Source organism: Capsicum annuum, chromosome 1 (assembly GCF_002878395.1).
Source record: "Capsicum annuum cultivar UCD-10X-F1 chromosome 1, UCD10Xv1.1, whole genome shotgun sequence".
Classification (NCBI taxonomy): Eukaryota; Viridiplantae; Streptophyta; class Magnoliopsida; order Solanales; family Solanaceae; genus Capsicum; species Capsicum annuum.
The window spans coordinates 95,703,047-95,719,458 of NC_061111.1; the positions used below are offsets into that span (position 1 = coordinate 95,703,047).

General features: G+C 34.2%; 1 long non-coding RNA gene across 4 annotated transcripts in view; it reads left to right on the plus strand.

Annotated features, from left to right (window-relative positions):
- LOC107855649 overlaps positions 1-16,018 on the plus strand; it is a 28,752-nt gene extending 12,734 nt beyond the window's left edge. Inside the window, exon 3 of one of the 4 annotated variants that reach the window (XR_001670321.2) lies at positions 15,715-16,018. This is a non-coding gene — a long non-coding RNA (uncharacterized LOC107855649). Of the gene's footprint in view, positions 1-1,174; positions 1,426-3,611; positions 3,672-9,909; positions 9,967-15,714 lie in introns of those variants that run through there. The other 3 variants (XR_007052137.1, XR_001670331.2, XR_007052140.1) reach the window with 3 other exon arrangements.
- The last annotated feature ends 394 nt before the right edge of the window (positions 16,019-16,412 follow it).

Sequence of the window (16,412 nt, forward strand, 5' to 3'; positions counted from 1 at the left end):
AGCATGTAGCTAACCTTTTTCACATATCATAGAATCTGATGCCGATCCCTTTTGGTTTTAGTGATAACTTTTGTGTGCTAAAATATTTTAGACTATCCAATTTAAGTAGTTGTAGTTTTCCTACTGTTAGGACAAACATTGATGTAAAATATAAGTTGTATAGAATCTGCATCTTAGATGTTGTCTCTCTGCCGCAAAATGTAAGCATGTGGCTTGATATTTCTGGTTTTCACTCTAAGTGATGGTATTGTGATTTGTCAATATTTATGATTTTCCTTCCCATTCTTTGCATCAGAGTAAATAAATTGTATGACTCTTTGTGATTGCTTTCAATAGCTAAGTTAGCTATGTAATCCGCAAGTTTATTGTCTTTCCTGAAAATGTGATTTGTGTGTATATCTATTATATTTCTAGCCTTTGTGATTTAATCCAATTGCTCAGTTATTTCCCAAGGAACTTTCCAACTCCCATTGATTATATTAACCATCAAAAGTGAATCTAACTCTAGTTGAACTCTTCTGATGGTTTTGGTTAAACAGTATTTGATTGCTTCCACTATTGCTCTCATCTCAGTTATAACATTTGTTGTGAGACCTATGTTTTCACATTGCGCATACATTAAGTCTCCGTCTTTATTTCTTAGGAGGAAACCATATGATCCTAATCCAAGATTACCTTTTCAAGACCTATCAGTATTGCATTTTATACCACCTTTCTCTAGCAGTTCCTATTTAACCACATGATAGAAAATTCTTGTGTTATAATTTTTCACTAATATGATCATTTTATTCCACTCTATTATAGGCATATTAATATAGGGTAATCTCTTTCTCATCATATAGTTTATATATTGCTACACCTCATTGATCATTCCACCAAGAGTCAGATTTCCTCTATGCTCTCTCTGATTTCTTCTTTTTTATAGTGCCTAGATAATTAATTTTGGTATAAGTCTGAACGTTTTTTGCAACTTATTTGTATTTTCCCAATTCCACCACATGTTAATCATAAGTGATAATTGTCGGAAATCCCCTATGATACCTGGAAAATTAGCAAAATATTACCAAAGCTGTGAAGCTATGGGAGCTATTAGAAAAATCTGAGTCATTATTTCTATTTGTAACTATTCACAACACCAATATTTGGATACCAAATTTATCCTCATTCTCTATAGGTTGTCATCAGTAGGTACTCTAGATTTACTGACTCGTCTAAGAAAGAAATTTATTTTGAAAGGCAGCTCCTTATTCCAGGTATCATAAATTTCCTTCTTCTCCCTTTTATGCCTTTGCAGCTCCTATACTGTCTTAACACTGAATCCACTACTAGTAGTCCTCATCTAGTATTCTATATCTCTCCCTTATTTCACCAAAATAGGATCAATATTATCTAAAATGTAATCTACAATCTCATTGCACACATATAAGCTCAACTGTAGCTTATTCCACCTGCCTTGTCTAATGAATTATTTGACCTCTATTTTCTCTTCTCCATGTCTGTGATTCTAAACATGATACAAAGAACCTTGTTTTGTCTAAGTTAAACCAAAAATTCACTTAAATTGATTTAATCTAACACCATATGTTATATTAAATTTCCTCTCTGATTTGAATCATTTTCCTCCATACATGAGATGCTCTAGATACTTGAGCTATAATAAGATGATTGTAATACCCTATATTTTCGTGCTAGAATTCTAACCATCGTTCCTGCGCATCTAAGTTATAATCCAAGTGATTATCACATGAATACAGGTTACATGATCATTATCATAGTCTATGGAGTAGTTTAGAGGTAGGAAATTTTTATAGCAATGACACAAAACAAAGTTGAGCTAAGACCAATTGATTCATCCAAAGTTTGATATTTAATTCTACAAGGGTCAACTTCAAACATATATATCTATTAATATAATTTAATTTTTCATCCCAATACCTATCAAATTGTAGATAATTGAATTAGCTTTCCAACTATACCAATTTTGCAAAAATCCGATACCCGAACGAAGAGTTATGCCCATTTTCATGAGAGATAGTAAGGGTGTGCGATGGGCAATGTGCCGCCCAATCAAATGTGTGTGATTAGGAGTGTGAGGCATACTTAAATGTCTGCCATAAGGTGTGCGACGCACACTTTAAGGTCTTCCATGGGTTGTGCACCGCATACCTCACTTCCAAGTTCCAAAAACACCCCTATATATGTCTATAACACGGGATTAAACTCCCATAACACCAAAATAAGTTTAATTTCTCTCAAAATCACCAAGAACATTCATTAGGGTTTCAACCTAAAAATTTAAATATCTCAATATTCAACAATGAGTTTTCAATAATTCTTCGAGATTAGGAATCCCCATTTCGAGGGCAACAAGAAACACTCATTATTTTCATGAATAGAGTCCCAAGGTCAACAGTTCATTCAAAGCTTCAAGTTTAAGGTATGTGGGGTTTTCAACAAGAACATCCTTTCATTCTTGTGCCAAAAAATTTGTATTATTTTATAAAGATACATGATTTTACTTGTTTAATTATGAATTTGAGATGGAAACTATTATCCTATATTCTTGTTCAAGAAACTATGGTAATTTTGTGACGTCTTAAAGATAAATTCCTTGAGTTTTGATGTTAATATCATGTTTCAAGTTGAATTTCAAGATTTTCGTATGAGTTATACTTGTTTTCTATACAAAGTATGAATCTTGAAATGTTTTTCTCAAGTGTTGATATATAGGATTTAAACCCTCTTTGAGATTATGATCCTTGGTGAAGTAATGTGTTATACACACCTTGATATTTGAATGATTTGACCTTTTGGTCTTGAATGAGTTATTTTTGAACTCGAATGAGAAAAGAAATCAACATGTTGATTTATTATGAAAATGGGGTAGCATGATGGCGCCCAATAATGAATTGTTAAATTGCGTTGTTATGGATTTTCTTTTGAAATGATCTGAGCTAAGTCTGGGAGTAGTCTTTAGCATCAAGTGGGAGGTATAGCTATGATTGGTACTTCCCTAGAACTACGTGCCCCCGTAGGATGTGAGACTAAGGCTGATTGATATAGTGATCACTAGTGAACAAAAGATTAAGGTCCTACTCCGATGGCAAGGATAGGATAGCTCTACCTAATGTGGGTTGAATGTTGGACTCCATGTAGTTCACATGGTTTATGTCGGTTGTAAGAGACTCCCAATGTGTGTGTGTATTCTCTTATCTAATATAAAAAGTCTTATTCTTCTATCTGAGATGAAAACATATTATTTGAAAGACTGTGTTTGAGAAAGTCATTATTTTCAAAAGATTTAATGAACATATATTCTAAAGAGAATTGTTATGAGATTTGATTGCTTTGATGATTTGGAATTGAGATGGAAGTGAATTGAGATTTATTATGATGACTCACATGTTTCACCCGATATATTTTACTCTCTTATGATTATGATGATTTTAATTCAAGCTAACTGAGTCATTTATATCAGTATGCATAATTTTATAAACTGTGATAATATTAAGATATTATTTTATATATGCATTGCACCCCCATATGCTCGGTATGTTTCCATAGTACTGACCCATATATTCGTATATGGGCTACATTTTCTTGAAATATAGGTACAAGGTATAGTGTACATCTTTAGATCTAGTCAGTTTGTGACATCCAGTCAGCAGGTGATGAGTCCATTTGATTCAAGAGATTGAGTTAGTTATACAGTACGAGAAGTGTTGTATTTTCTTTATTCAGTAGTATTGAGTTGGGTTAGTCGAGAGTTATTACCTGGCTACCTACAGTCAGTACTAGTAGAGGCTTCATAGATAGTCAGTAGAAGTTGATGTATTCCATTTCAGTTTTGGTTGTAAAAGAAGAGTTGTAATCTTGTAAATTTAGTTTTGTATCTATCATATTCAGAAAAGAGTTAAATTTTACAGATTTGTATAGATTTATACTTTTTGTCCAGTTGCTTATGAGTTATGCCAGTAGAAGGGTTAGCTTGGGGTCACTTGTGATCCTAAGCAACGTGTGACATCTCGGGACCCAATTTTGAGGTGTTACAAACTTGAGATCAGAGCATAACGTTCAAGTTTTCCTAGGGTATCTATAAAGCCGTGTCTAGTAGAGTCTTGCAGAATGGTACAGAGACGTTTGTACTTTTCTTCGAGAGGATACAGGGCTTTTATAAAATTTCTCCATTATTTTAAGTCTTAGATCATGCTATAGAAAATATCTCCAAGAGACTTATACAGATTCTCATCTTACTCTAGTCAAGCCATCTCTGTCTTTTTCCAAGCTATCAGAAATAGTTGAGCTTAATTTTCCATAGATAGTTATGGAATTGTAAGGGGGATACAAAAGTATCCTATTAGTACTTTTGAGTTCCAAAAACTGAAGTGCTTTATCAGGCTTGTAGAAATCATGCACTAAGCTCGAGTCAGATATGCTTTCAAATTTCTCCTCAAAATCCATAATGATAATATATACTTCTCTGTATATGTATTGTTCTTGAGGTAACATGTTCGGTAAGTTCTAATTTCCACCCCAGATAATGCTCTTTAATTTGCTGGCAGAAGTTTAAGAAGTTTCATAAAGTTGCTCGAGAGGAGCCTTCTAGTGTGTTATAAGTCCTTAAAATTTAAGTTATGCCCTCATTATTATGAGTTATTTAATTAAGAAAGAGTAAGGTGTATTCTTAGATAGTTGAACGTTGTGTGTCAAGTTTCTATCTCTTGTATTATGTAATCTTGTTATCATTATGTTTGTCAAAAATCAAAGTCTAGTGAAGCTGTGTGAGGCCTATTTAGATTCATTAGCATAGTTGCTTTGTTATTCATACAATTTTCTTAATCAAACGACAAAACCAAAGTCTAGTAAAGTCGTGTGAGGCCTATTTCGATTCACTAGCAACTTGTTGTTTATCTTGTTGTTCTGGTGTTAGTTGAAAGTGTGGGTTTTTGTGTAGTGACAGAAGTAGTAACGTTTAGTTGAAAGTCCTGTGTTAGTGAAACTTGTGGGTTTAGAAGTGTAGTGGCAAGAATGGTGGTAAGGGCAATTTATTGAATATGTATAGCTGAATTTTTGCTTATGATTGAATTAATAATGAAGTGATATACCCTTGTTTGTTGGTTTACTGAAGTTACAGAAGAGGATTATTAGTTAAGATGGATTGTTGTTTGCTTGAAGTATGAAAAGAGTTATTGATGGTATTTGTTATACTAGGAAAGTATAGGATTTGATGAAAGTACTTGGTGGTTGAGTATTATTAATTTAGGCTTTCCTGAGATTGCAAGAGAAAGTTTAGTTGAAATTTATAGAGCTACGAAAGTAATTTAAGAGTGAAGATGGGTAAATAGTAATGATATGAATAAGGAGGATGTGCTAATAGATTATGAATAAGATAGGCCATATGATTATGATCGATTGTCATTGTGTACTATTTTTTCTTAATGCTATGTTTTTGAAGTGAAAATTGTGTGTGAGATTGGGTTGTAAATCATGTTTAGCTCTAGACATTAAGTTTGAACAGTTGATGGTTCGGTTGTTAATGCTAGTTATATGGAGGTGATCTAGTAGGCCTGAACAGTTTATGCAAGAGTATAAGATCATGTGTTCTAATTAAGTATGGTGTAGAGGTGTGCCCAAGGTGCTATGGGGCTACATTATTTTTTGAGGATTATTGCATATTGTGTGGTTAGTAGTAACGTTGAGTTTCTAGGTGGAAAAAGTCTAGTTAGATAATTTATGTTGTTCTTGATAGCTAAGTTAAGGAGTTATGATTGAAGATGTTGGGTCTTTTTAGTATGATTTTATTCTCATGGTTTGGGAAAAATATAAGTATAGAAGTGTGATCTTGGTAGGCTATTATTATGTGATTAGAGATATAGATATGGTTTCAAATGAGAGTGTATGTCTTTGATGATGATTATTGAAGCTAGGAATTAAGGATGGCATATGGATAGGTTGTCAAGAATGAAGTTCGTAAGTTTGAAATTAGTTTATTCTTGTGAGTTTAGCATTTATGTGTAGATAATATAATGATGAAATTATGTCTTAATCTCAAGGATATGGATTAGACCATCATACTTAGAATACCAGCTTTGACCTAAGATGGAGATGGTTAGTGAATAACTAAATCGAGTTTTGAGAATTAGATTATGATACATGTCATTAATGAGTTATGATGAGATAGTGATCCCTTTTTACTCTAGAGTATTCCTTGGATTTCAGTCATTACAGCACCAAATCCATCACTTGCTTGACAAATCCATGCCACAGGCCTATGCTTATACCTATCATGTGTGCTGAAGCCTATTCTCATCTTCTAGCAAGCATGTAATAGCTTCACTCTATGATTCGAGTTATCTCTCATGAATCTATGGACTTTAGTCTTATGTTGAATAGCTCATGATAAGTATAAACTCATGTTTCAGAGTTTAACCAGTTTTTAAACCCATGATATTAGTGAAGTTTGCATTATATCGTGCATGTCCTTAGCTTAGATTTGTTTAATGAATTCATGCCTTTGATAATTTATTCCTCAAGCCTAAGATAAGTGTTAATGTTATGTAGTGTAGTTTTCGTGCTTCGGGTTTTTATGTGTTAGCCCTTCGGTGACCTCTCCCTATGTTAAGATAAAGGTGATAATAGTGGATAAGCATTGGTTTAGAATATTGAGGTCAAGTCTTTGATACATGTCATGGTTAGTTAGCAATTGTGTGTATATTTTTAAGAATAGTGCAAGAAAATTGTTGTTGATAAAGGTTTAGAGAATATGTGAAGTATGCCTTTATGGGTATTTTTCTTAAAGTTATATGTGATTTTTAATGATAGGCTTGAATGTTATACTGGGTGTAAGATGATGAATGCAATATGCACTAGTGAATCCATATCAAGAGTTTTAAAGTAGACATTGAAGTGGTAAGGCATGTTATGCTTAGGGTGTGAGCTCTAAGAAGATATAGAATATTGAACCTTGTGGTTTAACCTAGTATTGTGGTTTGGCATGTTGTATCTTGAGATTTAGTGTTAGGATTGATCATGGTGAGAGAACTTAGTTTAGTTTAGACGTTAGTAGAAAGATTTCATAGTGCCAGTATGAGAATTATAAGTTGAATCGAATTAGTAAGGTATTTAAGGAGATAGTATAGTTGAGAGAGCATTTGAGAAGCGATGCTAAGCTTGAAAGTAAGAAGTTGTGTTGCCTACGGCCTAGCAATCCTATCCTAGTTTATAAGTTATATAATTATATACCATGCTATAGAGTTATATCAATGTTGTAATTTCTTAGTCAAATGTCTTGTTCAGAGCATGCCCAAAATTCTTTGCTCCCCAATGTCAATAGAATTTCGTAGAAAAGTACTGAAGAAATACTCTATTTGAGTATGAGTAGTCAGTATGATCCAGTCTATATAGCCTGTAATCTAGTTTAGGAAGCAAGGAGATAAGCTCCTATAGATTCTTAATTTTCCAGCTAGTCTTACTATCCGCAGTCTTATACGTATGTACATTGCAAGAGGCAATGTGTTTGTGTCCAATTAAATTATGAATTCAGCTCAGTTCATGCATCAGTTTCAGTTTCAAATATTAAGTCATGATTCAGTTCGTAAGTATCCTATGTAGTATCACAGTCTCTTCCTAGTATTTTCATCAAATTATTATCATTCGGGGCCGAACGATCCTAAGAGGGGGATGTTGTAATACCCCAAGTTTTCATGTCTTAAACCTCTCATCCTTTCTCATGAGATCAGATCCAGTGCAAAGTAATGGTTACTCATAAGTTGACAATCTCGTTTCTATCTTAGCCATATAGTTATTATTCTTGAGGATTCATGTACTTGTAGACCAGTTCAGTAGCTCATTATTCTTGCGATATAGTGATTCAGTTCTATCAGTTACACATGATAGCTTGAAGACTAATATTCCTCTGTGTTTCAGGTTAATTATCCATATTTGAGGATGAATGTTCCCAAGGGGTAGATAATGTAATACCCCGTATTTTTGTGCTAGAATGCTAACCGTCATTACTGCACGTCTAAGCTCTAATACAAGTAATTCTCACATGAATACAAGTTGCATGATCATTTTCCTAGTCTATGGAGTAGTTTAGAGGTGGAAAATATTTATAGCAATGACATAGAACAAAGTTGAGCTAAGACCAATTGATTCATCCAAACTTTGACATTCGGTTATACAAGGATCAACTTCAAACGTGTATATCTCTTAATATACATGGAATTTTTCATTCCAAGACCTAACAAATTGTAGATAATTGAATTAGCTTTCCAACGATACCAATTTCGCAAAAATCCGATACCCGAGTGAAGAGTTATGCCTATTTTTGTGAGAGACAGTCAGGGTGTGCGATGGGCAATGTGCCGCCCAATCAAATGTGTGCGATTGGTAGTGTGAGACATACTTCAATGTCTGCCATAAGGTATGCGACACACACCTTAAGGTCTTCCATGGGTTGTGCGCCGCATACCTCACTTCCAAGTGCCAAAAACACCCCTATATATGTCTATAACATGGGATTAAACTCCCATAACTCCAAAATAAGTTTACTTTCTCTCAAAATCACCAAGAACATTCATTAGGGTTTCAACTTAAAAATTTAAATATCTCAAGATTCAACCATGAGTTTTCAATAATTCTTTTAGACTCAAAATCCCTATTTCGAGGGCTACAAGAAACACTCATTATTTTCATGAATAGAGTCCCCAGGTCAAGAGTTCATTTAAATCTTCATGTTTAAGGTATGTGGGGTTTTTAATAAGAACATCCTTTCATTCTTGTGCCCAAAAATTTGTATTATTTTACGAAGATACATGATTTTACTTGTGGAATTATGAATTTGAGATGGAAACTATCATCCTATAATCTTGTTCAAAAAACTATGACATTTTTGTGATGTCTTAAAGATAAATTCCTTGAGTTTTGATGTTAATATCATGTTTCAAGTTGAATTTTTGGACTTTCATATGAGTTATACTTGTTTGCTATACCAAGTATGAATCTTGAAATGTTTTGCTCAAGTGTTGATATATGGTATTTAAACCCTCTTTGAGATTATGATATTTGGTGAAGTAATGTGTTATACACATCCTTGATATTTGAATGATTTGACCTTTTGGTCTTGAAAGAGCTATTTTTGAACTCGAATGAGAAAAGAAATCCACATGTTGATTTATTATGAAAAGGGGTGGCATAATGGCTTCGGATAATGAATTGTCTAAGTGCGTTGTTGTGGATTTTCTTTTGAAATGATCTGAGCTAAGTCCGAGAGTAGTCTTTAGCACAGAGTGAGAGGTATAGTTGTGATTGGTTCTTCCCTAGAACTACGTGCCCCTGTTAGATGTGAGCCTAAGGCTGATTGATATAGTGATCACTAGTGAATAAAAGATTAAGGTCCTACTCCGATAGCAAGAATAGGACAGCTCTCCCCAACGTGGGTTGGACGTTGGAATCCATGTAGCTCACATGGTTTATGTCAGTTGTAAGAGACTCCCAATGAGTGTGTGTATTCTCTTATCTAATATGAAAATTCATATTCTTTTATCTGAGATGAAAACATATTTGTTTGAAAGACTGAGTTTGAGAAAGTCATTGTTTTTGAAAGATTTAATGAACATATATTCTATAGAGACTTGTTATGAGATTTGATTATTTTGATGATTTAGAATCGAGATGGAAGAATTTTGATTTATTATGATGAGTCACATGTTTCAACCTATATATTTTACTCTCTTATTATTATGATGATTTTAATTCGAGCTAATTGAGTCATTTATATCAGTATATGTAATTTTATAAACTGTGATGATATTAAGATATTATTTTATATATCCATTGCACCCCCATATGATCGGTACTTTCCCATGGTACTGACCCACAAATCGTATGTTGGCTACATTTTCTTAGAATGTAGGTACAAGGTATAGTGTACATCTTCAAATCCAATCAGTTCGTGACATCCAGTCAGCAGGTGATGAGTCCTTTTGATTCAAGGGCCTGAGTTAGTTATGTAGTTCGAGAAGTGTTGTATTTTCTTTATTCAGTAGTATTGAGTTGGGTTAGTCAGGAGTCATGACCCAGCTTCCTACAGTCAGTACTAGTAGAGGATTCATAGACAATTAGTAGAAGTTGATGTATTCCATTTTAGTTTTGGTTGTAAAAGCAGAGTTGTAATCTTATAAATTTAGTTTTATATCTATCATATTCAAAAAAGAGTCATTTTTCGTAGATTTGTATAGATTTATACTTTTTGTTCAATTGCTTATGAGTTATGCCAGTAGAAAGGTTAGCTTGGGTTCACTTGTGATCCTAAGCATCGTGTGAAGTCTCGGGACCCAATTTTAGGCCGTTACAAACTTGGTATCAGAGCACAGAGTTCAAATATGCTAGGGTGTCTATGACGCCGTGTCTAGTAGAGTCTTGTGGAATGGTACAGAGACATCTGTACTTTTCTTCGAGAGGCTACAGGGCTTTTAGGAAATATCTCCATTCTTTTAAGTCTTAAATTGTGCTATAGAAAAGTTCGCCAAGAAACTTATACAGATTCTCATCTTACTCTAATCAGGCCATCTCTGTCTTATTTCCAAGGTGTCAGAAATAGTTGAGCTTAATTCTACATAGATAGTTGTAGAATTGTAAGAGAGCTACAAAAGTATCCTATGAGTACTTTTGAGTTTCGAACACTGAAGTACTTTATTAGTACTGTAGAAATCGTGCACTAAGCTCGAGTCAGGTAATGCTCTTATATTTGCTGGCAGAAGTTTAAGAAGTTTCATAAAGTGGTTCGAGAGGAGCCTTCTAGTATGTTATAAGTCCTTTAAATTTAAGTTATGCCTTCATTCTTATGAGTTATTTAATTCAGACAGAGTAAGGTGTATTCTTAGATAGTTGAATGTTGTGTGTCAAGTTTCTATCTCTTGTGTTATGTAAACTTATTATCATTATGTTTGTGAAAAGTCAAAGTCTAGTGAAGCCGTGTGAGGCCTATTTAGATTCATTAGCATAGTTGCTTTGTTATTCATATAATTTTCCTAATCAAAACACAAAACCAAAGTCTAGTAAAGCCATGTGAGGCCTATTTCAATTCACTAGCAACTTGTTGTTTATCTTGTTGTTCTGGTGTTAGTTGAAAGTGTGGGTTTCTGTGTAGTGACAGAAGTAGTAACGTTTGGTTGAAAGTCTTGTTTTTGTTGAACTTGTGGGTGTAGAAGTGTAGTGGCAAGAATGGTGGTAAGGGCAATTTATTGAATATGTATAGCTGAATTTTTGCTTATGATTGAATTAGTAAGGAAGTGATATACCCTTGTTTATTAATTTAGTGAAGTTAGAGAAGGAGATTATTAGTTAAGGTGGATTTTTGTTTGCTTGAAGTATGAAAAGAGTTATTGATGGTATCTGTTGTGCTAGGAAAGTATAGGTTTTGATGGAAGTACTTGGTGGTTGAGTATTGTTAATTTAGGCTTTCCTGAGATTGCAAGAGAAAGTTTAGTTGAAATTTATAGAGCTATGAAAGTAATTTAGGTGTGAAGATGGGTAAATGGTAATGATGTGAAGAAGGAGGATGTGTTAACAGATTATAAATAAGATAGGCCATATGATTATGATCGATTGTCATTGTGTAGTAGTTTTTCTTAGTGCTATGTTCTATAGTTTTGAAGTAAAAATTGTGAGTGAGATTGGGTTGTAAATCATGTTTAGCTCTAGCTATTAAAATTTTTTACAGTTGATGGTTCGGTTTTTGATGCTAGTTATATGGAGGTGATCTAGTAGGCCTGAACAGTTTATGCAAGAGTATAAGATCATGTGTTCGTAATTAAGTATGGTGTAGAGGTGTGCCCAAGGTGCTATGGGGCTGCATTATTTTTTGAGGATTATTGCATATTATGTGGTTAGTAGTAACGTTGAGTTTCTAGGTGGAGAAAGGATAGTTACATAATTTATGCTGTTCTTGATAGCTAACTTAAGGAGTTATGATTGAAGATGTTGAGTCTTTTTAGTATGATTTTATTCTCATTGTTTGGGGAAAATATAAGTATAGAAATATGATCTTGGTAGGCTATGATTATGTGATTAGAGATGTAGATATGGTTTCAAATGAGAGTGTATGTCTTCGATGATGATTATCGAAGATAGGAATTAAGGATGGCATATGGATGGGTTGTTGAAGAATGAAATCGGCAAGTTCAAAATTAGTTTATTCTTGTGAGTTTAGCATTTATGTGTAGATAATAGAATGATGAAATTATGACTTAATCTCGAGTATATGGAGCAGGCCATCATACTTAGAATACCAGCTTTGACCTAAGGAGGAGATGGTTAGTGAAGAACCAAATCGAGTTATGAGAATTAGATTTTGATACATGTCAATAATGAGTTCTGATGAGATAGTGATCCCTTTTTACTCTACAGTATTCCTTGGATTTTAGTCATTACAAAATGAAATCCATCACTTGCTTGACAAATCCATGCCACAGGCCTATGCTTATACCTATCATGTGTGCTCAAGCCCATTCTCAGCTTCTAGCAAGCATGTAACAGCTTCACTCTATGATTCAAGTTATCTCTCATGAATCGATGAACTCCAGTCTTATGTTGAATAGATCTAATAGATCCTGATAAGTATAAAATTATGTTTTAGAGTATGACCAGTTTTTAAACCCATGATATTAGTGAAGTTCGCATTATATCTTGCATGTCCTTAGCTTAGATTTCTTTAATGAATCCATGCCTTTGATATTTTATTCCTCAGGCCTAAGATAAGTGTTGATGTTATATAGTGTAGTTTTTGTGCTTCAAGTTCTTATGTGTTATCCCTTCGGTGACCTCTTCCTATGTTAAGATAGTGGTGATGATAGTGGATAAGCAATGGTTTAGATGTGAGAGAATTGATGACCCTCATTAAGAAAGATTATTTATGCTTTTCTATCTAAGGCTAAAGTGTGAAGTAAGATTGAGGCCAAGTCTTTGATACATGTCATGGTTAGTTAGAAATTCTGTGTATATTTTTAAGAATAGTGCAAGAAAATTGTTGTTGATAAAGGTTTAGAGAATATACGAAGTATGCCTTTAGGGGTATTTGCCTTAAAGTTATATGTGATTTTTAATGATAGGCTTGAATGTCATGTTGGGTGTAAGATGATGAATGCAATATGCACTAGTGAATCCATATCAAGAGTTTTAAATTAGTCATTGAAGTGGTAAGGCATGTTATGCTTAGGGTGTGAGCTCTAAGAAGATATAGAATGTTGAACCTTGTGGTTTAGACTAGTATTGTGGTTTGGCATGTTGTATCTTGTGATTTAGTGTTAGGCTTGATCATGGTGAAAGAACTTAGTTTAGTTTAGACCTTAGTAGAAAGATTTCGTAGTGCTAATATGAGAATTATAAGTTGAATCGAATGAGCATGGTATTTAAGGGGAATAGTATAGTTGAGAGAGCATTTGAGAAGTGATGCTAAGCTTGAAAGTAAGAAGTTGCGTTGCCTACGGCCTAGCAATCCTATCCTAGTTTATAAGTTATATAATTATATACCATGCTATAGAGTTATATCAATGTTGTAATTCCTTAGTCAAATGTCTTGTTCAGAGCATGCCAAAAATTCTTTGCTCCCCAATGTCAATAGAATTTCGTAGAAAAGTGCTGAAGAAATACTCTATTTGAGTATGGGTAGTCAGTATGATCCAGTCCATATAGCCTGTAATCTAGTTTAGGAAGCAAGGAGATAAGCTCCTATAGATTCTTAATTTTTCAGCTAGTCTTACTATCCGCAGTCTTATACGTATGTACATTCCAAGAGGCAATCCGTTTGTGTCTAATTAAATTATGAATTCAGCTCAGTTCATGCATCAGTTTCAGTTTCAAATATTAAGTCATGATTCAGTTCGTATGTATCCTGTATAGTATCACAGTCTTGTCCTAGTATTTTCATCAAATTATTATCATTCGGGGACGAATGATCCCAAGAAGGGGATATTGTAATCCCCCAAGTTTTCATGTCATAAACCTGTCATCCTTTTTCTTGAGATCAGATCCATTGCAAAGTAATGGTTACTCCTAAGTTGACACTCTCGTTTCTATCTTAGCCATATAGTTATTTTTCTTGAGGATTCATGCACTTACAGACCAGTTCAGTAGCTCATTATTCTTGAGATCCACTGATTCAGTTCTATCAGTTACACATGATAGCTTGAAGACTAATATTCCTCTATGTTTCAGGTTAATTATCCACATTCGAGGATGAATGTTCCCAAGGGGGAGATAATGTAATACCCTATATTTTCGTGATAGAATTCTAACCGTCCTTCCTGCGCTTCTAAGCTCTAATCCAAGTGATTGTCATGTAAATACAAGTTACATGATCATTATCCTAGTCTATGGAGTAGTTTAGAAATGGAAAATGTTTATAGCAATGACATAGAACAAAGTTGAGCTAAAACCAATTGATTCATTCAAAGTTTGACATTTAATTCTACAAGGGTCAACTTCGAACGTGTATATCTCTTTATATACATTGAATTTTTCATCCCAAGACCTATCAAATTTTAGATAATTGAATTATCTTTCCAACGATACCAATTTTGCAAAAATATGATACCCAAGCGAAGAGTTATGCCCATTTTTGTGAGAGGCAGTAAGGGTGTGCGATGGCCAATGCGCCGCCCAATCAAATGTGTGCGATTGAGAGTGCGAGGCATACTTAAATGTATACCATAAGGTGTGTGACGTACACCTTAAGTTCTTCCATGGATTGTGCACCGCATACCTCACTTCCAAGTGCCAAAACACCCCTATATATGTCTATAACACAGGATTAAACTCCCATAACACGGGATTAAACCCTCTTTGAGATTATGATCCTTGGTGAAGTAATGTGTTATACACACCTTGATATTTTAATGATTTGACCTTTTGGTCTTGAAAGAGTTATTTTTGAACTCGAATGAGAAAAGAAATCCACATGTTTATTTATTATGAAAAGGGGGTAGCATGATGGCTCCCGATAATGAATTGTCGAATTGCGTTGTTGTGGATTTTCTCTTAAAATGATCTGAGCTCTATCTGGGAGTAGTCTTTAGCACCGAGTGGGAGATATAGCTGTGATTGGTACTTCCCTAGAACTATGTGTCCCCGTAGGATGTGAGCCTAAGGCTTATTGATATATTGATCACTAGTGAACAAAAGATTAAGGTCCTACTCCGATGGCAAGGATAGGACATCTCTCCCCAACGTGGGTTGGACGTTGGACTCCATGTAGTTCACATGGTTTATGTCGGTTGTAAGAGACTCCCAATGTGTTTGTGTGTTTTCTCCTATCTAATATGAAAAGTCTTATTCTTCTATCTGAGATGAAAACATATTTGTTTGAAAGACTGAGTTTGAGAAAGTCATTATTTTCGAAAGATTTGATGAACATATATTCCAAAGAGAATTGTTATGAGATTTGATTGCTTTGATGGTTTGGAATCGAGATGGAAGTGAATTGAGATTTATTATGATGACTCATATGTTTCACCCGATATATTTTACTCTCTTATGATTATGATGATTTTAATTCGAGCTAACTGAGTCATTAATATCAGTATGCATAATTTTATAAACTGTGATGATATTAAGATATTATTTTATATATGCATTGCATCCCCATATGCTCAGTACGTTTCCATGGTACTGACCCACATATTCATAAGTGGGTTACATTTTCTCGGAATGTAGGTACAAGGTATAGTGTATATCTTCATATCCAGTCATTTTGCGGCATCCAGTCAGCAGCTGATGAGTCCTTTGGATTCAAGGGATTGAGTTAGTTATACAGTACGAGAAGTGTTGTATTTCCTTTATTCAGTCGTATTGATTTGGGTTAGTCGGGAGTCATGACCCGGCTTTCAACAGTCAGTACTAGTAGAGGGTTCATAGACAAGCAGTAGAAGTTAATGTATTCCATTTCAGTTTTCGTTGTAAAAGCAGAGTTGTAATCTTGTAAATTTAGTTTTTTATCTATCAAATTTAGAAAAAAGTTATTTTCCGCAGATTTGTATAGATTTATACTTTTTGTTCAGTTGCTTATGAGTTATGCCAGTAGAAGGGTTAGCTTGGGGTCACTTGTGATCCTAAGCACCGTGTGACGTCTCGGGTCCCAATTTCGGGGTGCTATAATGATTCTTCTTGCAATGCTTATTCCATATAAAATTACTCCAAAGGGATCCGGAATAAACTCTAAAGTTTCACAAAAGTTAGCAAATAAAGTATCTCCTACAGTATGTAGTGATCTGAAACTAGCTCAACCTTCCTCTTTAGGTCTACATAGTTCCTCCCAGGCTACCAAGTGTTTTCTTTTAAGACCAGCAGTCTCACCCCAAAAAAATCTTGCCATAATTTTGTGTATTTGATTTATTATTCCTTTAGGGGGATTC